Source organism: Pteropus medius, unplaced genomic scaffold (assembly GCF_902729225.1).
Source record: "Pteropus medius unplaced genomic scaffold, Ma_sr-lr_union100, whole genome shotgun sequence".
Classification (NCBI taxonomy): domain Eukaryota; kingdom Metazoa; phylum Chordata; class Mammalia; order Chiroptera; family Pteropodidae; genus Pteropus; species Pteropus medius.
Window position 1 is genome coordinate 7511153 of NW_024354503.1, and position 24484 is coordinate 7535636.

Here is a 24484-nt window from a genome sequence, read left to right on the forward strand (position 1 = left end):
TCATGCTGCTTCTTATGTTTAAAAAAGATGTAGAGAAGTAAGATAATGGATTCTTAGAGCCACTTCATCAGGGAAATGCCTGATATCCTACCTTCAGAATGGCTAGTTATAGTATGACTTTAATCCATCATTGTTTCCTTATACTTGTTCTCTCCCTGTCCAGTTAAACCTAATTAATGCCTCTGCCCATTGGATAAAGCACTCTGTCCTATCCATCCCAAAATGTAGTGGAATACGGCCAGGTAAATCAGGTTTCATTGAGGATCAGAAGTCATCTCTTTTATGGTTAGTTGCCAGCTTAGTTTTGCCCTAGTTGAATTGTTAACAGCTGGCTAGTTAATGAATGCGACATGTCTGTTTCTGCAAGGTTTGGATGTGCCAAGATTATATGAGAGACAGAGAACTGACTCATTAATTATCCAAGGGTTTCAGTTTCAGGTCAGGTCTGCAATTTCCTTTAACTAGGCCCAATCTCAGATGTTCTTCATAGCAAGGTGGTATTGCAGTTATGTCATTTATAGTACATGGAGTTAGGACAAATAATTCATCATTTCATTTTTTATTTTAAACTTCTAAGCTAATAGAACTAGGATTAAAAGGCTTGCAAATAGTTTTTAAATTTCCCTGTTTCAAATTTTTTTTCATTTTTCCAAGATGTTTTACACATTTATAAGATAAATGTATAAACATACCTTTAACTTGTTAAACTTATGCTGGTGAAAACATTGCTTCTATGCAGTAGAAAACCAGTATTAACTATCTGCTGAAAATTAATTTAATTGCTAAAGTCTCCTATATAAGATAAATGATACATTGAAAGTAAAGATTTAGCATGTGTTATGTATCAAGCTTTATCAAATTATGTTCTTAATAAAATTATGGTAGTTTGTTTTATAAACAAGTTCAGCCTATAAAATCCTAATTTATAGGTTATTGAGAATGCATAACATTTTTTTTATTAATTTAATGTTAGCCTCTTATCCTACCTTGTAAATAGCACAGAAATTGTAACTGTAGTCCTAAGAAATAAAAATCCATTTATAGGGAAATATAAGTGCTTATGGTTGTGTTTTTAATACAACCCTTAAAAAAGGTCAAGGATATAACTTCAGAAAAGTTGAAATCATTGTCCAAAAGATACACATGAATTGATTTTTGTTATTTGTCTCGGATGATGTATCTTCAAATTGCTAGTAGACATCATGAATACTTTAACTGCTGATTATTATTAAAGTCTTCAGTGCCTAACAGTTCCACGTGTATGGGCATGGCTGCTGCAGAATAGCTAAAAGAATGGTGTCCCTCAAAGTCATATCCACATTGACTATCTGTGAAGGTTCCACTTTGGTTTAGTTTAGTTTGTGGTTATGTTATTTGTATGTCATGTGAAACATGGCTCAACTTTGTGAGTTGACTGCCAGCGGGTCACCCGAAATGATCTACTTAATTTAAAATTATTGTATATGTTAGTCTGTGGAGTCTGTTTTAAGTATTTAAATACCTATCATAGCTTAATCACATCACATCAAGTTGTAATTTTAATAGTACATTATAATAATTCTTTGGCTGTTTTGTTTATGGTAATTAATTAGCCCATCATAGGGAATTTCATAGTCTTTGTGATACTAGGTGAACATTTTAACATCACAAAAGATTTGGTGGAAAGAGCATTGAATGTTGGAAGTCTAATCTCTATTCCATACCTTGCTTTGCCACTATCTAGCTACATGAATCTTAGTAAGTCAGTCATTCAGAAGTTCAGCACGGTGCAGGGGATTAAATCATTGACTGCCATAGTTGAGTCCCATTTGTGCCATTTATTAGCTGTTTGTCCTCGGATAAATTACTTAAACTCTCTGTCTCAGGGTTTTCGTCTATAAAATGGAACTAACAAAGTACCCATCTTAAAAAGTTAAGAAGATTAAATCTATTGATATTTGTAAAGCACTTAGAATAGTGCCTATATGCTTGATTAATAAAATTTTAATGTGATTGGATTTCACTGAATTTGATGTCTACAAGAATCCAGTTTGAATATTGAATCATTTTAAGTTTCTGTTTCTTGTCTTTTTTTCAACATACCTTTGACTTATTAAACTTATGCTGGTGAAAACATTTCTTCTATGCAGAGTGTTAGTAGCTGTATGGTCAACAATTGATGATTTTTTGTCATTTGTTTTAAATTAAGGCACATATGTATAACTAAAGAATATAAAAATATCTATATACAGTATCTCATAGCTGTGTAGACTCCAACAGTCCCTAATAACTAAGCTTGGAACTTGTTTTCACATTGTGTAGACATTTTGTTTACCTTCTAAAGAGTTAATATCATTTAATTCATTTTTCAATTTTTGTCTCTAAAAATATGCTATTGGATGGCAGGCTGTTTGGAAAACAATTTTGTGATAGCTTTTTACTTCTGTAGTGTCAGTGAAAATATTCCATTGTTTATCAGGTTTCTTTATTACAGGTTGGTACATGACTTTTATCTTTTTAGATTTATCACATGCCCATAACTCTTTGTTAAACAATTCACAGTCTCTTTTAATTGAGGTTTAAACTTATTAAATAGAAATATTTTGTAAGGCATAGAGCAGTCTAACATCAGAATAAGAGCTTGGTGGTAAAGGATGGATTAGTTTGTTTGTTAAAGACAGGACATGTCTACCAGCATGAATGAGGCCATTGAAATTGGAACTCATTTGAGCTGATGGGAAAAAGTCCAGCCAGGCTAGTGGGCTTATTATTTCGAGAGAATGATGATGACATTAGGTGGAGGTAGTCCTGACAGGCAGGGAGTAGGAGTCCAGGAAGACCAGCAAAGTATAACAGATGGTATCTCAGCAGATGGGCGGGCCATGGTGACACAGAGTCTGGAAGCAGGTGATAGATATCCAGGCAAATAAACAGAGAGGTATGATGATCACAAATAATGGGAGCCCAGGGATGGGGTTGAGACTGGAGCCTGACATTCAGAGGCCCATTTTTGAGGGAGTAGGAGAATGTGGTAATACCAGTGAATGAGCATTACTAGATTTTTATGAGTGTGAAATGAGCTTCTTGATCAGAAGCAATGCTATATAGAATATCATAATGATGAATAGAGCATTCTGCAAATTCATAGATAATAGTTTTGGCAGAAATATTGCATGTAGGAAAAGCAAATCTATATCCAGAGTGTCTATCGTAGAAAGGATAAAGCTTTGTTTCTTCCATGATGAAAGCATTTTGGTCTAATCATCTGCCACCAGATAGCTGGCTGATCACCCTGGGGGATGGTGCCATATCGGAAACTCAGGGTTGTATCTGCTGCTGGCAGATTGTGCACTCAGCAGTGGGTGTAGTCAGGTAGGCTTTGGTGAGAGCAATTTCATGTTACTGAGACCATGTATATCTTCATCTCTGTCATCATGGCCATCATTTCTGTGCCCATTGAGCAATTACAGCAGTGGCTGGAGAAAAGGCACAGTATACACAAAATAGGTCATCCTATCCATTTGATTATTAAAATCTTCCTCTGCTGAGGTGACCCTTTGGTGAGCATCTACATAGGACACAGATATCTTTATGTCCTTTGCCTATTAAGAAGGATTTATTTATATATCTCTTCCCCAAATGTCCTTGTCACCAATTTTCTAATTATTTTCTTTCCAAATTACTGACCATCCAGTCAAATCATTGACCATAGCCTATAAGTCAGTACAGTTTTGTACCTCTGGCCATTTCTCCTTTCAGTCAAATGAACACCTAGCAGCACTGTTCAAAGTTCTGCCCCCTGGGAGAATCCCCTTTCACTATTCATCCTTCATAGATGTATTAGAAAGGGGCTAGAGTGCAACAGCTGTCTACTTCCAGGTAGTGCCTGCATATGCTGGGAATCATCTGTAAACCAGGCTCAAGTTTTCACTTCCTCGGTCAACTAGTTTTAAGGAACTCCCCATGAGACGATAGGTATGGGCTTGTAGAGAGAAGGTAATGAAGTAAGAGAAGAGGCCAAGGGCATTTAGGCCACTTCCTCATGCAATTTACTTTTGCCTTCAGGGCCTTCTTGAGCCCAATCTCATATATATCTCTTCTAGTTGATATTGGAGTACAGTTGTACAGACCCAGTTATATGGCTTGGTGGGTCAGACATCTAGTTCGTGTGGGGCATCCCAGGTCTTGCTAGCCTGTAGTTAGGAATTTATTTTCTATTAAGTCCAGTAGCAAGCCAAAAGCTGTTTTTCAAAAGGAGAGTAGTTATGGGCAGAGGAAGGTAGGGCTTTGTTCTAAAGGCCTCAGGGTTTGCACTGTGATTTACCTATAGGGGCCTGACAGAGCCTCCAAACAGCATCTCTATTCTGCCACTGGCCCTTCAAGTACTATGGAATCTGCTGGATCATCTACAAAGCAGCCTGAACCTGTTGCAGAACATTCTCTTGTTCTGGCCTCACTCAAAACTAGAAGCTCTTTGGGACACTCAGTAAGTGGGCCAGAGTAGCTCATCCACATGAAGAATATGTTGCTTCTCAAATCTAGTGAGGCCCATTAGGTACTGTGGCTTTTCTTTTGGTTGTAGGAAGGCCAGATGCAATAGCTTAACCTTCATCTTAGGAAGAGTATGTCCACATGCTCCATATCACTAGAGCCCTTTGAAATTTCACTGAGGCAGAGAGCTCTGCACAGGACAAATAGATGAGTTAAAGGTGGATGTGGTGGGAATCACCATTCCTGCATTCTTTAAGTCCTTAATCATGACACTAATCTTTGATATCCATCCAGGAATGCAGTTTTGCTTTTGGTTACTATTTTTCTAAGCAGAGACAGTTCTAGTGGTTTCCACTTGGCTATTCCTACCACAATGTAAAGATTCTGCCAGTTGCTAAATATATTTATTCCAATTATGCATTCCAGGACTAGGGAAATAGCCACAGAATGGGTTCAGGGACCCATTGGACCCACTGTGAGATGAACCTGAGTTAAAACTCCACTATCATTTGACTTCTATAAGTCCCTATTCTGACTGGTGGACCAAGTGACATTTTGAGTCTCCTGATATTAGTGTCACTTCAAAGCCAGTGTCCAGTAATCTTTGAAGAGTGATTATTTTCCTTTCCCCAGTTCATAGTTGCCCTAATAAATGGTTGTAAGTTCTTTTGGAGAAGGCTGGGAGAAAGATCAGCAATATGAATTTTTGACAGTATAGCAGGTTCTCAAGTGGAGCTAGCTACCCCATCATTCAAGGGCCTCTGGGTCTGTAAACTAGGTTAAGACTAGGAATTGACTGAGAAGTTACGACTGTTTCAATGATTCAAAATAGACATCCGTTCACTAGATCTAACACTCTTATGCTTATACAGATCAAGTAAGAAATTTTTAAATTGTACATCTATTTATTTTCCAGGGACACCATGATCAACTCACCGACAGCTAGTTGCCTCTTTTTAGAATAGCAATAGCATAAATTTCATTTTTATTTTAGGTAAAATGAACACAAAAACTTTAAGCATATTTCTAAATAATTGGAAAGAATCAATGTATAGGGAATCAAATGAATTTTGTTTACTTGAATAGATTTTAAATATAGTTTTTGAATTTGAGAAAAATAAATTTGCTTAGCTATTATAGTAAGAAATTACTCCTATAACCTCACGAAAAGCTTCTAAGCCAAACTAATTTATCATTGTCCCCATACGTGTCAGTTAGCTGGTTCTTACCCTTCTGACCCTAGCCCCATAATACAGAAGGACTACTGAGTTATAGATTTAGACAGCCAGTGAGAAGCCCAGCAGGGAGTAGTGAGGGGGCAAGGAGCTTGATGGAGAAGTTGGGACTCCTGCGAGTAGAAGAAAGGGAAACGAAGACATCCCTAAATTGTAGATGTGGGACTGAGGGTGTATAGGCAGAGCTGGCATGTGGGTAAAAGTAAATCACTTTATCAATAAAGACAAGGTGACGGGCAATCCACATGTTTGCTCCAAGGCACACTTTGTCATGTGCAGCTCCCCTGGGTTCCCTCTTCAGAGAGGATGCCTCCGATCTCTTCATCTAATTTGGAACACCCTTGAGTTCTCATAATTCTTTAACAACCTATTTTTCCCCTTCATAGCTCTGATTAAAACTGTAAATTATGTATTTGATTATTTTTATATGTTTTATAATCTCTCTTAGTCTTTAGGATTTTGTCTTTCTTGTTTACCATGTTACTTACTCCCTTATCCACCCACTAGCTTCTAATTGTTCAATACATATTTGTTAAATGAATGAGTGGCAATGAAAGCTTTCAGTTGGTTTCTCTTAGCTTTCCCCTTTTTTCACCTTGAGACTAAAATTGCTGCTCTTGTCTCTTTATTCTTTTGAGCTCTCATGAACATCACCAAAATGCTCATAAATATTTGTGGGTTTTTTCCAGAGTGGTTATTCAATTGGCTTACAATTGGTGATTATTTGCATCAAAAATGCAGCTGTTCATCATAATTTAGTATCATGATTTATGTTTATGTCATTAGTTACTTATTATTGACATCAATGACTGATGTTAAGATGATTTTTGGAGCTAATTTAGCTTTAGTTTTCAGGGTAATATGTAGAATCTGTGGGGGAATTTGTGAGTGAATGATTATAAAAGTATTTGCATTGTCTCTCTTGTTTGCGGAATAGCTGAAGGCTGCTTTCTTTTTCATCATAGTTAAGCAAGAGCTGTGTGGGATCTTTTTTATATTGATGTTTTCAGAAAACTATTGATATTTATTGAGTTCTTTTTAGCTGCATGTTTCTAAGTTTTGAAAGATTAGAGAGTAATTCGATTTAAATGTTGGCTTTCACTCACCTCTCAAAGTACTCATATCCCTCTCACTACAGCTTCACAGATCCAGGAATCATGAAGCTCTTGCTAGAGCAATTAAGGAACATAACTAAAGCTAAGGCTTTATCAAATAACAGATATGTGGTGGTGTGTAGGATAACTCTAAAGAAATACTCACAAATTCTAGTTCTGTGCTATTGACTTGAATCTCTGGATTAAGCTCTTTATATCATGCTGATTAGGACATACATTAAAATTAAATTTACTAATCTTTTATATAAATTTCAAAGAAAAACCTGCCAGGATCCTTAGTTAACTAATTGAGTATAATTAGAAATATTATGTACTTTTAATCTTCTGAAGATCTCTAAAATGTTTTTGAAATAAATTGGTTTTGTACTAATTAGTAGGAAATAGTAGATATAATATCTGCAAAAGTGGTTTGGGTGAAGTCTTTTATTATTATGCTTTGACAACATCTGCACATGTGGGCACTATATAATTATATTATTATAACTATATAATTATGATAATTGAGTGATCCTTAATAAATGATAAATCAGATTCAATTTACAAATTCAGAAAAGTAATAATATATATGTTTTTGGTCACATTATCCTCTAAAATGGAGTAGGAAATGTATTGGTTTAGGTCGCTGAATGCTTTAAGATTGTGACTTAAATATTATCCCTTAAGATGCAATAAATCCAATTGCCTGACTTTTAACTTCTCATTAATTGCCTTCATTCATTTATACACTTATTTTACCTTTTTTTCTAACTTGCAATTATTGCTCTCATGATGCAATGTGCACATCACTATGGAGGTATAACAAGGTTGAGTTCAAGCCTGATTTTTCCTTAGTAGTAGGAACCCTCTCTGTGCAGAACTCTTTCTAAATTAAGGCCAGGGAAGAACTTCACATTCTTAGTGAAGGCAGACCTAACTCAGGACCAGGACCATCACTGTCTGCCACATCCAGAGGTCACTGAAGGAAGACAAGTATCTGGAGGAAACCCCAGTCTCTTCAATAGAGAAATAAGTTCTCAACATTTATTCTAATTGTGTCTTTGCTTCTACCCATCATCACAAAATAAAGAGTGTATGATCTCAGAAAAGTTGTGGGAATTACTGGATTTGGTCAACTTTGGATATGATAAAATATGAAAAATGCAGTATTGTAACCATATAGCACTAACATTACTAAAGGGAAATGGAAGGGTTTATATTCTATAAGAAGATGGAGTGAAAATAAACCAGGTAACCATTAATGGATTTCCTGTCCAGGAACTACTCTAGGTCCTCTATTGAAAATAACCCCAGTGATATGTGCCCCTTCTGTCTTTATTGCTTTGATGTGCCATTGAAACCACAGTGGCAGGGTTCAGTAGAGAAGAGGCTACTTTTAAGGAGCAGGTTCAGGAGTGGGTTAATTCTAATTTACCAAAGATCTAGGAAAATCTTTATCTCCAGAAAATGAGAAGTACCAATAGTAATAGGTTAGAATGTTTGTACTGGATTCAAATCTGAGTTTGAATTTTAACCCTGGCACTAACCAGCTTGTGGCTTGGGCAAGCTTTCCCAGCTTTAGTTTTCTCATCAATGAAATGAGGATAATCATATCTATCTTGAGAATGTTAGGAGGATTATGTAATAATTCATTGTAGTTGCCTAGCATATTTCAGTTGCTCAATAGAACTTATTTTTATTATATGTTTATGGCTTAGCCAAGGTTCGACCAGAAGCAAGACTTAGAACAAAGTATTTGGGGAAGACCATAATACTTTCTTCTTTGGCTTATTACTCAAAAATAGCAATCATAAAAACAAGCCTAATAATTGGAAGTAATTGAGGGAAAACCAGAATAACATAACTTTGTGCTCATTTGTAAATTGGGGGTAGTAGTGTCTGATTTATAAGATTGTTTTGAAGATGAGATGAGTTAATAAATATGAAGACTTAAAACCATCTATAGAACACAAGCATGGCTCAACAATATTATTATTGTTGTTATTATTATTATTGTTATTATTATTATTATTATCATCATCATTATCATCATCATCATATCATTGCTAGTATAATTAGTACTATTATTGTAGAGTAGGGATTAAGCTCAGGCTCTACAGTCAGGGGTACCTGGACTTAAATCCCCAAACTTTCTAAAAAGGTAACTTTGGGTATTAGCTTTATTGAACTTAGTTTCATCTGTAAGATGGAGATGATAGTGGTTCCTCTCCAACAGGGCTGTTTGAGGATAAAAAGCAACAAAATAGAGAGTTTAGTATAGTTCCTGCACATTTGAAGCACTTGGTATGTTAGATGTTTATGTTAGCAATGATAGTTATTCATTTATTTAACATTCATTTGACAAATTTTTATGAAGCACCTATTTATCATCTACCTGGCACTCTTCTAGATACTGGAGACATAGTGTTTAATACAACAGAATCATAGCCTAATGGAACTAATATTTTATAATAATATTCAACAGTAGACTTCAATTCTTAAATATCTTTAATCAAAACAATTTTTTTCATGAGGAACAAAAGCTAGACTTTACCAAATAAAAGTCATATTATTTACATGGAAATGGTTACTTCTAAATACTTTAAAATAATTTTTTGACAAGTTTGAAGATCTCTCGTTAAAATTTTATTTACTCTCAATTTACATAATAAGATTAATGAGGCTTTATATACACACATAAAATACACTTGAATGTATTCTTAAATTTTTACCTAGAGCATTAATATATATTTTCAAAAATATTAGCATTAGGAATATTCAGCCCTTACCATGCTGTTTCTCTCAGATATGATGCAAAATTTAATTATGCTTTTAAAAGACATTGTGAATCATGATTCTATTCATAAATTAAACTACGTCTGAAATTATCCTGCAAGACTATTTGGTTGTTACCTCATTTATCTTTAGATACTTCATTTTTTTTTCTCTCACACGAGCACTGGGTAAGTTTTAACTTAGTAAAGAAGAATATTATTCTGTCATCCCTAAGGCTCATGACAAGGATTTCACTATTTGAAGGGAGGCATATTCTTAACTAACATTTGAAATTCTAATTTAGTAAATTCTCAGTCTCAAACTCTTTGGAGGTAAAGTTGTCTATGTATGTGACTAGCATTAATTTAATGAAGTAGCAAGAGGAGCATTTGTAATTGCATAAGTGAAGTAATTTGTAAATCTATTAGCTGAGAGATTTCTGCTTATGCTATCTTTAAAGGACACAAAGAAAAAAGTCAAAACCAAAAATCTTTTGTATAAAAAGACATAGAGAATGAGAGTCAACAGTAGAAAGATCTGCACAACAAAAAAGAAAAAATGAAAACACTTGGCCTGTGCAGCATGATACTAAAATATTCTGAAAAGACATGAAAATTAATTATCTATTTTTGTTTGCCTTTATAAATGAGTTGTAAATGTCAAACAAATATCTGGATGAATGAGAAAACTAAGCACTGAATCATTTGCAGGTGTTTTCTGAACACAGCAGAGCCTAGATGATTCTGACATACGTGAGAAAAGCCCTACAAAACATAGTGGGTTTATCACATGTGTATGCATTTTTATTGTTGTTGACAACATGGTCAAGAGTGAAGAAGCCCATGTTGCCTTGTTGAAAGACAATGTGATGTGGTAAAAAGAACACTGGAGAGGATCTCAGAAGACTTGGGTTCTGATTCTGTCTCTGCAATTCATCTTGGCAACTCATTCAGAGACTATGGCATATAGGGGCTCAGTTCTGAAATGAGAGATTTGAGATTAAAGAGATAAATGTATTCTTCTTTAAGGCTCCTTCCAACTCTAGAATTCTATAGCTCAGGTCTGTTCTTCTTTTAGAAACTAAACCACAGACACAGTCATGTCCTCCTTGCTTAGACTTCATGTTCAAGAGAGCTTACTATATGTTTAGAATGGTAATCACTGGAAAGTATAAAAGGTATGAATATCTTGGAATTTAATAAGCATATGGTTATTTACACTAAAATATTCCTGTTACATTAAGCACATATTCTTGATCAGAATGAGATAAGCCAGTTCCCTTTCCATGACATTTTATGGTCCAAAGGATGATTGTGTCTATTGTTAAGTGGTCAAGGAGAGCATGTTTTCATATAGAAATGTGCAGCTTCTTCAGGTAACAGATTTGGAACTGAGATGTAAATAGAGGAGAAAATTTCAGTGATTGACATATTCCTGCAATCAGTATTACTATATATCTCAAAAACTCATCCATTTAATAAACCTTCCTATATACAAAGCTTTTATATTTATGAATTGAATATTCATACATAGACATTTCTTATATTTTAGAATGACAAGAAGTAGAATATATACAAGATATGTTAAAAGTAACATACTGGCATTCTAATTCTACAATCTGTGTTTAGAAGAAAGAGAAAAGCTCAAGTTGAGATCTGCAGTCAAAGTGTTTTTCAAAATGCTTTATGAATAAATGACTCTATGGATAATTTGATTAGCATATTGCACATTAGTTCCCAACCTCCAGATATTCACACTGAACTTCAACATCCTCTGAGGATGTTTTGCAGTAAATTTATTTAATGTTTAAAAAATATCTTTATTGACATATAACTCACATACTATAAAAGTCATCCATTTAAAGTATACACTTTAATGGTTCCTAGCATATTCAGCTCCATCACTATAATCAACTTTAGATCATTTTTATCACCACAAAGAGAAACCCCAAAGCCATTGGCTGTGACTCCCTAATTCTCCCCAAACCACCACCCCGCCAGCCCCAGGAAACCACAAATTTATGTTGTCTCTATAAATTTGAATATTTTGGACATTTTATATAAATGGAACCATACCTGTGTTTTTCTTTCATTAGTATAATGGTTTTAAGGTTCATCCATATTGTAGCACATATTAGTGCTCATTCCTTTTTATTGCCAAATAATATTATGTTGTAAGTATACACAGCATTTTATTTATATGTTCATCAAATGAGGGACATTTGAGTATATACCTAGGAGTAGAATGGCTTGGTCATATAGTAACTCTGTGTTTAACAATCTGAGGAACTGGAAAACTATTTTCCAACAAGGCTGCATCATTTTTCATTCATTTTTTAAATTAAATTTATTGGGGTGACATTGGTTAATAAAAGTATATAGATTTCAAGTGTCGAATTCTATAATACGTTATCTATATATTGCATTGTGTGTTCATCACCAAAGTTAAATTTCTGTCACCATATATTTGACCCTGCTTTATCTACCTCCTCCCTTCCCCTTTGTTAACCACTAAACTGTTGTCTGTGTCCATGAATCTCTGTTTATTTGTCTTGTTCATTTGTTGCTTTCAGATTTATATCCCACATAAAAAGTGAGATTATATTCTAACCAGCATTGAATGAGGCTTTCAGTTTCTCCATATCCTTGCCAACATTTATCACTTTTTAAAAAAAATTATAACCATCCTGGTGGGTGTGAAATGGTAGTTCATTGAGGTTTCAATTTACATTTTCCTAATGTCTAATGAAGTTGCACATCTTTTCATGTACTTATTAACCATTCACATACCTTCTTTGGAGAAATATATTTAATATTCATTGCCCATTTTCTAAATTGGTTTATTTATCCTTTACTATTTAATTATAGTAGCTCTTATATACTCTAGATTCAAGTCACTTATCATACATATGATTGGCAAATAGTTTCTCCACTTGTTAGGATAACACCCTTTTTTTTTTTTTTTTTTTTTTTTTTTTGCACCTGGATATCCAGTTGCCTGCACCTTTTGTTGAAAAGACTATTTTTTCCCACTGACTTGTCATGGCACTCTTGTTGAAGATCAATTGGTTATAAGTATATTTTTTTTTCTAGATTCTCAATTTTATTCCATTGATCTACATGTATATCCTCATGTCAGTATCACACTGTCTGATTACCATAACTTTGTAGTGAGTTTTGAAATCAAGATATATGAGTTTTACAACTTTGTTAGTTTTTTAAGATTGTTTTGGCTATTTTACGTTTCTTACATTCCAGTTGAATTTTAGAATCAGTTTGTCAATTTCTGAAGAAAAGCAAGCTGGGATTTTGATGGGGCTTCTGTTCAAATTTATAGATCAATTTGGGAAATATTGACATCTTAACCAGATCCAAAATCCATTTATAAAATCTACCTTTCTTTCTTGAATGGACCCACTCCAAGGTAAAGGAAAATCTCTAGTGACATTCTCCATAGTATTGTTCTTGGTAGAGTTTTGTTTAATATTAGAAGGCATTTTTTCAATTCTGTTGATGGCGCAAGACTGGAATGGACAAGATTTGTGGAATTGTTACTTATCTCAGACCAGACTGATGAACTGAAGCTAACAATATGAAATTTGTTAGCCTTAAAAGTAAATATCTATTAAGGTTCAAAAATTTAACTACTTAACAAGCTTGGAAAAAGTTTTGAAAATATCAAATTATGTATAGTTGATATTTATTTTAGTTTGAGAAGAAAAGACTTAGGGCATGAAAGCTGGATTTTTAGATCTTTACAATTTTACATATGGAAGATGAAACAAAATGAAGCAAAAGAATAGGATGACATTATATAGATATAGATTCAGCACTCTGAGCCTGCTTTATACATTATAAAATGCTGTTTTAGTATATTTATTAGTTTAAAGTATTATGTAAGAAAGATCATTCTAATAATATTTGATTTTCAGAATAATAATTATCAAAAATGTCAAGAGACTCAACAATTCAAAAGATACTGTCATGTCCAGTATCTTCTGTTTACCAAATAGGAGAAAGGGATTAGAACATTTTAGAAAGATTCTTATCAGCAATGTTTGCAAAAGATTTACTCTTTTTTTGCATAGTCAGAGTGAGGCTATGGCACTATGGGTACTTTTTAAAGCTGACCTATTTTGCAGGTGACTTTATTTCTTTCTGGTTTAAAAACAGAAAGCAGAGGTGTAGAGGAACATCTCTTCCATGAGTGAAATGGCATTGAGATTAATAATGACAATAATTGCTAATAATCAAATGCTTTCTTTATAAAAATTGGTGGAATTATTAGTCTCATTTACTAATGAGTGAATTGAAATTTAAAGTGAGTATATAACTTGCTGAAAGACACAGAGCTAGTCAGTGGCAGAGCTGGCATAACTCAAGGATGTCTGAGTGTATCTTCTATGTATTGTGGCCTTCCAAGAGAAAAGGTTAAGCAAAGAATCATGAAGGTTTAGTTTAATGGCTCAGTACCTTAAGCCTCTTTCTTATGTTTCCCTTATCCTGAGTGTATCATTTCTTTTGTACTCCCTCTTAATTTAAAAAAACTTCATGGAAATAGGTATCTTAGTGATTCTAATACATCTCTTTGTTCTTTTGAGTGTGTTAGAAATACTGGGCGTGAATAAATGTGGTGGTGGCTTAATGACTGGCTGACTTGCTTTTCCTTCTGTCCGTTAACAGCAACAGGTCATGAGAGAGCACCAGGAAGCCCTAGAAATACAAGCTGTTATAGACTATTTGGTTCAACTCAAGCCATTTCATGTATTTTTATTTTAACCTAAAATCTATTAATCTGATCCTGATTTTTCCTATCTTAGGAATTATTTACATACTTAAGGATGCTCTAATTCAACAAAAGTCTCTAATCTGAGTAAATGTGGCCTGAAAGAAGAGCCTATTCAGTCATTATGGTTCTCTAGGTCAACACAGTTTATACCCATGATCTCCAAGGAACTGCTGATACTTCTTCATTATTGTCAAATGGATACCTCCAGAGGGCTGCCATACAAAGTACCACAAACCAGGTGGCTTAAAACAACAGAAATTTATTCTTTATAGCTTTGATGTTAAAAGTCTGAAACCAAAGTGTTGGCAGAGGTATGCTCCCCTCCAAAGCCTCTAGGGAAAGATCCTTCCTTGTCTCCTTCAGCCCCTGGTAGCCCCAGGTATTTCTTGGCTTATAGAAGCATTATTCTAATCTATCTACCTCCATCTTCATATGACATTCTTCCTGGGTATCTCTGTCTTCATATTGTCTTCCCTCTTTTTATAAGGTACCAGTCATATTTGATTAAGGGCCTACCCTACTCCTTTATGACCTCATCTTAACTTGGTTATATATGCAAAGATTCTAATCCAAATAATATCAAATTTATGGATACTGGGGGTTAGGACTTCAACATATCTTTTTGGGACACAATTCAACCCATAACACCAAATCTGGTATTTGTGATATTGTTAGGTTGTGACTGATTAAGGCCAATTCCCAAGAGAAACACAGAGGTAAGTGGAATCATTCTCCTGAAAAATCATTTATTCTGTTAGCATTTAGAATGAACGCTCTTTTTACCACCTGTTTCACAAAAAATGGTTGTATTTTCACTATTATGTGGATTTTCTCATATTAGAGGGTCCACAAGATGATGTTGCTTCAACTAATGCAGCATGATACGACAACAGTAATACTGTAATCTAAATTTCAACAACCACAAAATGAATAGAGTGAACAGATGATGTGACTGAACTAGATGCAACAATCAGCGAATGATTGATGTGTGAAGCACAGCTTTCAGCAGCAGCTGTTTCACTGAGAATTGGTTTTAGTGAATCACCACTGCAGCTGCCATTTTTCTCTGAGTCAAATAAATCCTGACACGAACAAGGTGCTGTTATAGAAGGTGTAAATTCAGCTAGTAATGAATGTCACTAGCCTAAGTATGAGATATGTAGTCATTCTCAAACTCAAAGGAGATAATTTTGACATTAAATATATTTTCTTTGAGTTTTGTCTCTTTTTCTGCCTTATCCATAATCTTTTGCCTTGAATCTTAAAGTAAAGCATCTCTAAATAAGTTAATTCATCTCTAAAAAGCAAATGTGTTTAATGTAAAGAATTTAGTGTGCCTGGTAAATAATACTCTAGGGAAAAATACATTCCTGTAAAAAGTACGTTAAGACTTTTTTTAATTCTAAATTTGGGCTTTAGCGACATTAACAATTTTTAAATTCAGCTATGAGTGTTCCTTGGAAAACAGTGTAAATTGTAGTTGTGAAGTGCACAGTCTGTACAGTTTGATGCACGAGATAACAGGTCATTTCTTTATTGGAAGGAAGCGAGTATAAATTAAGCTTCATCTAAAACCATTTACGGCCTACTATAAATACCTCTGTATTTCTAAAAGGATCATGAATTAGAAAAGCGAAGCTTTTTTTTTTAGTTGACCCATTTACCTGGATTTTTTTTAAAATCCTCAAAATGATGACAATGACAATGGTAAACAGAAACAAGGCTAAACTGCATCCCTTAGTGAAGATAAATAGGAAAATCAGAAATGAGTATTTCCATGTAAGCCAAATCTGTATGGATGAACTAAGTAAGTCTTTATTGAGGAGCTAAGTATGAAATCTTAACTTAGTTTACTTCCCAGAGATTGCTCTTACAGATAGTGCCCAACGATCACTCTTCGAAAGACTCTTTAAGAATGAATTTATCTCAAAAATGCTATTTCAGATTTTTTCTTAATGTTATCCAAAAGCTGAAACTAACAATCTGTATCTTATTTAGACAGAAGCATCTAAATCTCCAGCATGTTAAATAGTTAGCAAAGATAGATGCCTCTGAATAAGATTCCTCTAATACATTTCTCTTTTATATATTTTTAAGACTACAAGAGAAATAGCAACGACTGAGAATATCATGACAAAGATTCAAGAAGAAGACCTTCAACCTCCCAAAATAATAGGGTCAAAAACACATAGGAATTCATACAGAGTTAGTTTTGAAAAGAAATGGATGTCGGGAAGAGGAAAAAAAAGTTGCTATAAAGTCAGTTTTATTAATGAAAAAAAGTTAAAGTACATTTGAAAATTTCACAGATGTTTTCTGATTCTGTGTTGGTAATTGGTTATTTAGAGGAAATTTGGTTTTAGATGAAGCTGAGTTTATACTCACTTCTCTCCAATAAAGAAATGACCTATTATCTTGTGCTAATCATTTAGTCTTCTAAAGTGCAGTTTCTCCTTTAGTACAAAAAACATCCTAATAATGACTATTATTTATTAAACTTTATGTGTTAGGCATTATACTAAGTATTTCTCAGACATCGTCTCAAATAATCTTCATAGCACTGAGGCAGAAGTTTTATTTCCACATTATAAATAAGAAAAGTTGGGCTGAAATTGTCCAAGTTATAGCTGTTATGTTCTGGAGCCAGTCTGGTTCCAATGCTCATGCGCATAGCATTATACTGTCTTTAGTGTTAGAATCTCTCCCAGCATTAGCGTTCTCTGATCAAACCTTAATGACTATCTGACTTTCTTTTCCCAGTGTCCTCACCGTTGACACTGCTTCTTAACCAGACTTGAGGTTAACATTGTAAAAGCTCTTAAAGTTCCCCCAGGCTATCTATGGAGAGGGAAACTAAAGTGCGAAGGCTTTATTGTTGTGTTAGAGGTTGTTATGTCCATTTCATAAGAACATCTTGCCTTACCCAAAGAGGCACCACACTATAATAATATAATAATATCTATTTCAAAAACAAATTTTAGAATTGGGGATCTAATATGGTTGTGTTTTACACCTCCCCCATCTCCTACCTGGTACTCTGGGAGTGTGTCAAATCACTTGCTGGAAAATGTGCAAGATGACAACACATTTAATGCTAGTCCTGAACTGCCTTCAAGGACATCGCTGTGCTTTTTAAAAAACAGATCAGCCTCCTTTGAACAGGGAATGGAGCATCTGGTGTTAAAATATAATACCACTAAGGTGTCTTATAAAAAACTACTTTTAAAAAAATGTGGCATATCCAAGGTGACCTCTAAAGTAGAGTTCATCAACTCAACTTTCCCACATAGGTACTCTTTACTGCTCCTATGGGTTGACTTAGTCAAGCACCACTATTATTACAACTTTGTGTTAGACAGACCTGGGTTCAAATCTTAACACTGCTTGATGCTGTCTCTTTGATAACCTCAGGCTTGCTTAGGCATCCAATGGTATTACTATTTACTTCTGAGGGCTTTTGTAAGGATTCAGTGAGAGAGTATTTAAGACATCTGGAAATCATGAGCACTCAGCAATTGTTTGCTTCTTTCTCTCCCAACAACCTGGTATATTCACTTTCTTATATCACATAGTTTTCATTGACTTTCCTTTGTGAGCGTAAATGTTTAGATGCCAGGTCTAAATTTGCTAGTATGAATATAACAGTATAAAGGTTAATACTTAACATTTTAACTCTGTTTTCTTAATTAACATCAAAATTCCTTTATTAACTGTGATGCCTCACAGTTTTCTTTTTAGCCCCAGATATACCTATTAAACTGTTTTGAGTCCCATGGAACACATTTGAGCTTTTTGAGCTGATTTCCTGGTGTTTGAGGATGACGATATAGGCAAGAAAGTAATATAGGCTAAGATGTTTAATATTGTTGAAAGCTTTGCAAGTAAACATAAAGAAGCAATGAATAGCTTATAATAAATTTTCATATGGTGCTTTGGTTTTGTGGTTTTTACATGACACATAGTAAAAGGGTAGAGAAAAGGGCTTTCTTGAATGACCAGAGTGGCTTTCAGATTATATGTTAAATGTCAGGAATTTTAGAATCACACAAGCCACACCAGAGGAGATGGGCAGATCAGATGGGGGTGAAATGTGATAATTCTGCATGTTGAATACTAAGTGTCATGAAACACAATCCCTCTTGTCTGCACCCCTGAGACCCTGAGACTTGGACACTCTCCTCTTATACTAACTGAAAAAAAAAAAAAAAAAGAAAGAAAGGAAAGTTTTTTTTCCCCTGAAACACAGCAACCTTTGTTAAGGTATTCTGCAAACATTATAAAGAAGAGATCATTTTAGGGCAGACTTTCCCACCTGATTTACTTGGAGGAATGTATAGTGATGTCTGGTCATTATGTGTAGAGAGAGAGAAAAAAAAAAGAGGGATCATGGAATTCTAAAATTCAAGTCAGTACTAATAACTTTAAAAAGTATTGATTATGAAACTCAAGTATGATGCTAGAAACAAGGACAAAACTATTCTCAAAGCAGCTTAAAGACTTTAGTAATATTCTCACTATGTGAAGAAGAAAAGATTACTAAGACTTCCCTTCAAATGAAAGGAGAATATCAATTTCTCATACAAAGTGAATTAGTATGATTGGTTTCATGAACACGTAGTGGTAAAGAATCCTGGAATTTTCCCTGTTGTCCCTTGGGTAACTCAAAAGTACATTTTACAGTCTAAAGCTAGAGAGAAAATAATCTTAAGAAAAAGCCCATATAGTGAGCTTAATCAATCTGAAGTGGATAGTGGAATGAATATCATAAATCTTTGGTCTGTCTTCTTCCTAAAAACATGTCCTCCTGATTGGATTTCCAAGGTCAGGTGGGGAAGGACTCTTGGAGGGCATGGTACGGTAATGTTGCCTGAATACTCTGGAAGGCTGGTGACCTTCAAGTAATTAGAATGTCTCCGACAAATGATACAGATTTCCAAACAATTGCTGCTTATAACTTCCATTTTGCCAGCCTTATATTAACGTCAATGTTTAAACATGAAATTTAGATTCCCCTTTATCTTTGAGTGTAACTTAATAAATTTGAGGAGGAGGTTTTTGTTTCATTTTGTCATTTCCTCTCATCAACATCAACCTTCTGAAAGGATGAGGACAGTAACAAAACACTTCTTCAACTTCCTTTTATTCCTCTCACCTCATTCTTCCTCTATTGTGAGAATAAAGAAAGGAAAAAATGATGTAAGTACCTGTTGTTTTTTGCTCTCTGAGAATTCTGGAAATTTAATTGAAACTAAAGTATGATTTAGACCTGACTTGTTCAGAACTCTGATTAATGCTTTTCTATTTCAATAAATGATTGCTTTAATTTTTCATGAGAACTTTAAACAGATTTAAAAAGTTTAGACCACATCAAATTCCTTTTAAATTTATTTGTCATTGAGGATTAAGGTTAATTCTATTCATGTTTTCAATCACCACCCTTCTCTTAAGATAATGTTTTTTCTCCCTTTGCTGATTACTACCTCCTCCTCCTGCTTTCTATGAGAATATCTTATCGTTCATTTTTTTATGTACTCTGATGTCTTTTATTGTGAGATTCTATCAATTTTCATCTTTTCAACTATATAAACTATACAAATTAACTGAAAGTTCCATTTTCAATTTTCTCCTCTTCTGTGAGTTCGCGGCCCATAGTTCCAGTTACTTACTGTGCATATCCCTTTGATATCGCCACCATTTAAACTCTACCAACTCTCCTTCTCATCTGTTATTTTGTTAGTCATTCTGTTATCCTACTTTTCTAAATATAAAACCGTGTAATTGTTTCAGCTCATTGCTCTTCTTCATTCACTATAGCTATCACCACATTTCTGAATTTTTTCATTTAAAAAATTTTTTAATATTCACCTGTATTAAGACCTTGGTTGGGTGGTTATAACAAAATACAAAAATAACAGTGGATAAAACACAATGTAGTTTAGTTCTGTCTTATGTATAGCCAAGGTAGATGGTCCAGAGGTGGTATAATGGCTTGACTAAGTTATGCGTGCAGGCTCATTCCATTTTGTTGCTTTGTCCTCCCAAGGTATTGTCCTTGTCCCCTGAGGAATGATGGCTCACCACCATAGCTTCAGCCCAGTCTTCAGAAAGAAGAAAAAAGGAGGGAGAAACCACCCCCCTCTCTCTTTAAGAGTACAACCTAAAAATAGAATACATCACTTCTGCATATAGCTCATGTTTAAATGACAAAATCCACTTGCATGGCCATATCTAGCAGCATGGGAGGCTTGGTAATGTGGTCCTTAGCTATGTACCCAGCTAAACTTTCTATTTTTAGAGAAGAAGAGAAGCACTATTGGGAGCCAAGCAGCAGTTTCTGCCATACCTTCCTTTCTCTAATTTTATTGTCTTTGCCCTTTGGTCAGCCTTTACTGCCCAATGCCAAGATTATTTCTGGAGACTTATAGCTGGATTTACTGTTTTGTTTGCTCACTATCGATTCATCCATTCTTTCTTTTAAAGAGCTACTTTTTTGTTGTTTTCTGTTTTCCTCTTTTTAAACCTCTGCTCAGTAGTTCATAGCATAAAGTCTCTGCTTCAAATCTCTTTACAATCTATTCCTTTTCTACCTTTTCCAGTCTTTTTTCAACTTTTGTTTATTCATTAATTTATTTACTTATCCAGTAAATATGTGCTGAGTACATACTATATGCATAAAGGAGAAGGCAAAGAATCATTTGTTTTCCTAAGTTAGTTTATGTGAGTTCTGTGGACAGATAGAAAACATCCTCAGGAATGTCCATGCTCTCTATTGTCACACTGATTCATCTTTTGATAGTGGTTTTCACCACTTTAATGCTTGAGAGGTTAAATGCATCTTAAGAAAGCTTTTTAAAACTAGGTCGTGTAGGTAAAGTGGTTAATTTGATTTTAGGAGTCAGATGATGTTCACCTGACATTTTGAACTTTCAGGTTTTTGCACATTTTAGAACTATGATTTGCCTTTAAAAACAAAACAAATATGGAAAAGAATGCTTATTGAAGTAACTATAACTAGATTTAGTAGCTCACTGAAATTGTAACACAGCTTAAATACAAACAAATGGGCTAAGTATTACCTCGTGTGTTATAGTTCTCTAGTTGCTTATTTGTTTCCAAACAGCATAACCTCATTTTCAGTCCTATAGACTGAGGTGTAAAGATCTATGTCTGAAGATCACACACCTTGACTGGACTTTGTTCTCCAAACTACATTTTTTTTTTCCTCCTTCCACAATCCTAGGTATTATAGAGGCAGGCATTTACATAACACAACTAATCTAATATCATTTTTATATTTGTACTTCATTCTTTCAGAGAAGTCACTAGACTAGGTTTAGCATTACAGTGAGGTACAAGGGGCTGAGTTGTACAAGTGCAGGTTCAAATCTTTATTTAAAATTTGGTTATTTTGTTTATCATGGATTTTTTACACTAATTCAAATTCATAAAAATGTTACATTAAAATATTATTTACCCTGATTTCTGAGGTTTTGGTTACCTCCTGAAATCTTATGTTTGAGATGCACTGGATCCTTCTCCTTTATGCAAAATATTTGCATATCAACATGGCTGACTGCTTGAATCATTAAAAATTTCAAGTCGGAAAATATATATTTTGAAGAGAAAATAAGTATTCATTATTTTACCAAAACCTAGAAGCAAACATTACCTTAAATCCTATCAGACCATAGTTTAAGTATTTACATTTACAACTGAGATCAGATTGGGATATGCGGGGAAGCCAGTCTATGAAAACAAGACAGGGGTATCCAAAGGGAAGATAGACAAGCACCCGGGATGAATAATTTCGCTACTTTATTACATTGTCTTGACATGGCTGCTCTTGTTCCATCTCCAGCCTGGGAGCCTCATTGCCAAAATGGCAATGTGAGCATGTAGTTTTCAAAATATATCCCTAGAGGAGGAGAAGAGGAGGAAGAGAGAGTAGGTAGAGCCTCAGACTTGAAGCCACGTTATGTAGAGCAACTCTGCTTGTATACATCTTTTGTATTGGCCATCTGCTAAAGAGTTTATTTGGGGGAAAAATAATTTCTTTGCTTAAAAAAAAGTTTAGAAATCACTAGACTAGATGATTTTCAAGATCTCTATAATTCTCAACTCTGAGTGTGCACATGTTTCTAATACAATGGATTTCTGATGATTTACCCACACCTTGATCTGCTCTCCTTGCAAGTCTTGAACCACCCTTTTGTGAGACCAGTGATGTTTTTGCCTTGGATATCTCTTAGTTGTCATATATATTACTGGCTTTTCTCTAGATTTAATTGTAGTTCCGTGAGAGAGATGGGAGAGAGAGAATTAGACCTTGTATAATAGCAACATCTTGTAAATTCTGCATCCTATATTGAAGTTCAGGAAGAACATAGTAGAACCCCTGGTTATGTTTATTTTACTTTAAATTTCTGTTAATGTATTTAACATATATGATAATTATAATAATAAATTATATTAGTGTAGTGATACTTATAATTTATAAAAATAAACATTCATGAATAGGAGATGTGTACTCAAAACAATTTTTTTTTTTTTTTTGGTTAGGGATGTGTGACTGTTCTTTAAAGCTTTTTAGAAATTACTTCTCTTTTGTTAGTAAACTTTCTGATAACTGATAATTTAACTGATAACTGATAATCTTTAGCATATCTGAGTTTAGCATATTCTCTATAAATCCTAATTTTGATCTGTGTGAGTAATCAAAAATATGTATGGAATATTATTTTCAAAAAATAAGTATATTGGGATATAACATAAGCTGCAAAAAAATGGATAGGGAAAATAACTATGTTGCTTGTCTTCTATTTCTTTTTTGCTTTTTGTTTCTCTTGTAATGAGAAGAGATAGGTGTCAATTCATAAAATAATTATGGAAGAGATACACAAATTAAAGGGATTTTTTTAATGTGCATTTTAAAGACACAATTAACAATGTTAAGTTTTGTCTAACTGACTTTAAACTGGACTCCTCTTTTCAGTTTCTACTAGATCTTTACCAAGACCTGTATGCAAGTGTTTGAAAAACTTAGAACTACAAAGGTATGTTTTCTTAAGCTTGTATTTTAGAGGTGCATATTTTCAATATATTACATAAATTCTGAAGTTTAGAAAATTTTATTTTTACTACTATTTTCCCTATGATCTTTTTTTCTCATTTATTTTTCTTTTCCTCTTCTCAGTTCCTTATACTCAGCCTGAACAAATAGATACAGAGTGAGAGGAACAATGAAAACCATATGTGAAACTGCATATAGGAATAAGGTTAAAAATGTCTGCTTTTGATTTTAAATTCTTCCAGGATGATAAAGTATACATTCAGGCAGCTCTGAGTCTGACAAGCACCTCATACACCTTGACATTCAAACAGATATTTATCATATTCTTTCTACCATGTGCAAAACATTGTGCAAGATGAATGAGTCACAGCCCACGCCCTCAAAAACTTATGTGAGGTGGAGGCAAGAAGGCAGGCACTAATCGGAAATTAATAATATATGTGATAAGTTCAACAACAGAGACATACCCGAGTGTTTTAGAGCCCAGCGGAGGGAACCTACCTAGCCTGTGGGGGCAAAGAAGGCTTCTGGGAAAGGTGTACTCAAGTTAACCTTGAAGATGAACGAATGTTCATTGAGGAATGGGGAGAGAAATGAAGGCAATAAACCTCAGCCACGGAGACAATATAAACAAGACACAATATAAACATTGGCTAGGTGTGCCTGCAGGACTTTAGGATTAGTGCAAGTCACAGGTTCAGCAGGGGTGAAAATGAAGGGGAGGTATAGACTGGGGCCAACTCCTAGAGTGTCCCACGATGCACTCTGTGAAAGGGGCTTGGACTTGATTGTATAGGTGATAGGGGAGGCTGTGAAGGATTAATCATAGAATGATTATGAGTAGATTTACTTCATAACAATCCACCTGCAATCTGTATAAAGAGTGGGTTTATAGGAAGCGAGAATAAGTACAAAAAAATCATTTAGGACATTGTTGCAATAGTTCAGGAAGAGTGAATGGCAGGCTGACTAGGGCAGTGTGAGTGTGGTGGAGGGAATTTTTTGCAAAGTGTACTATTTCTCTGAGTGACTAATATGAAACTGATGGTATTCAA

The 24484-nt window shown here is 34.4% G+C and overlaps 1 protein-coding gene across 8 annotated transcripts in view; it reads left to right on the forward strand.

Annotated features, from left to right (window-relative positions):
* PKIB (cAMP-dependent protein kinase inhibitor beta) overlaps positions 1–24484 on the forward strand; it is a 95872-nt gene that overhangs the window by 29358 nt on the left and 42030 nt on the right. For 5 of the 8 annotated variants that reach the window (XM_039854230.1, XM_039854234.1, XM_039854231.1 and 2 more), the window contains one exon: positions 23352–23412. The exons of the other annotated variants lie outside the window; for them this stretch is intronic. The gene's annotated coding sequence lies outside the window, so the exon portion shown is untranslated. The remainder of the gene's footprint in view (positions 1–23351; positions 23413–24484) is intronic. 8 annotated transcript variants of the gene reach the window in all.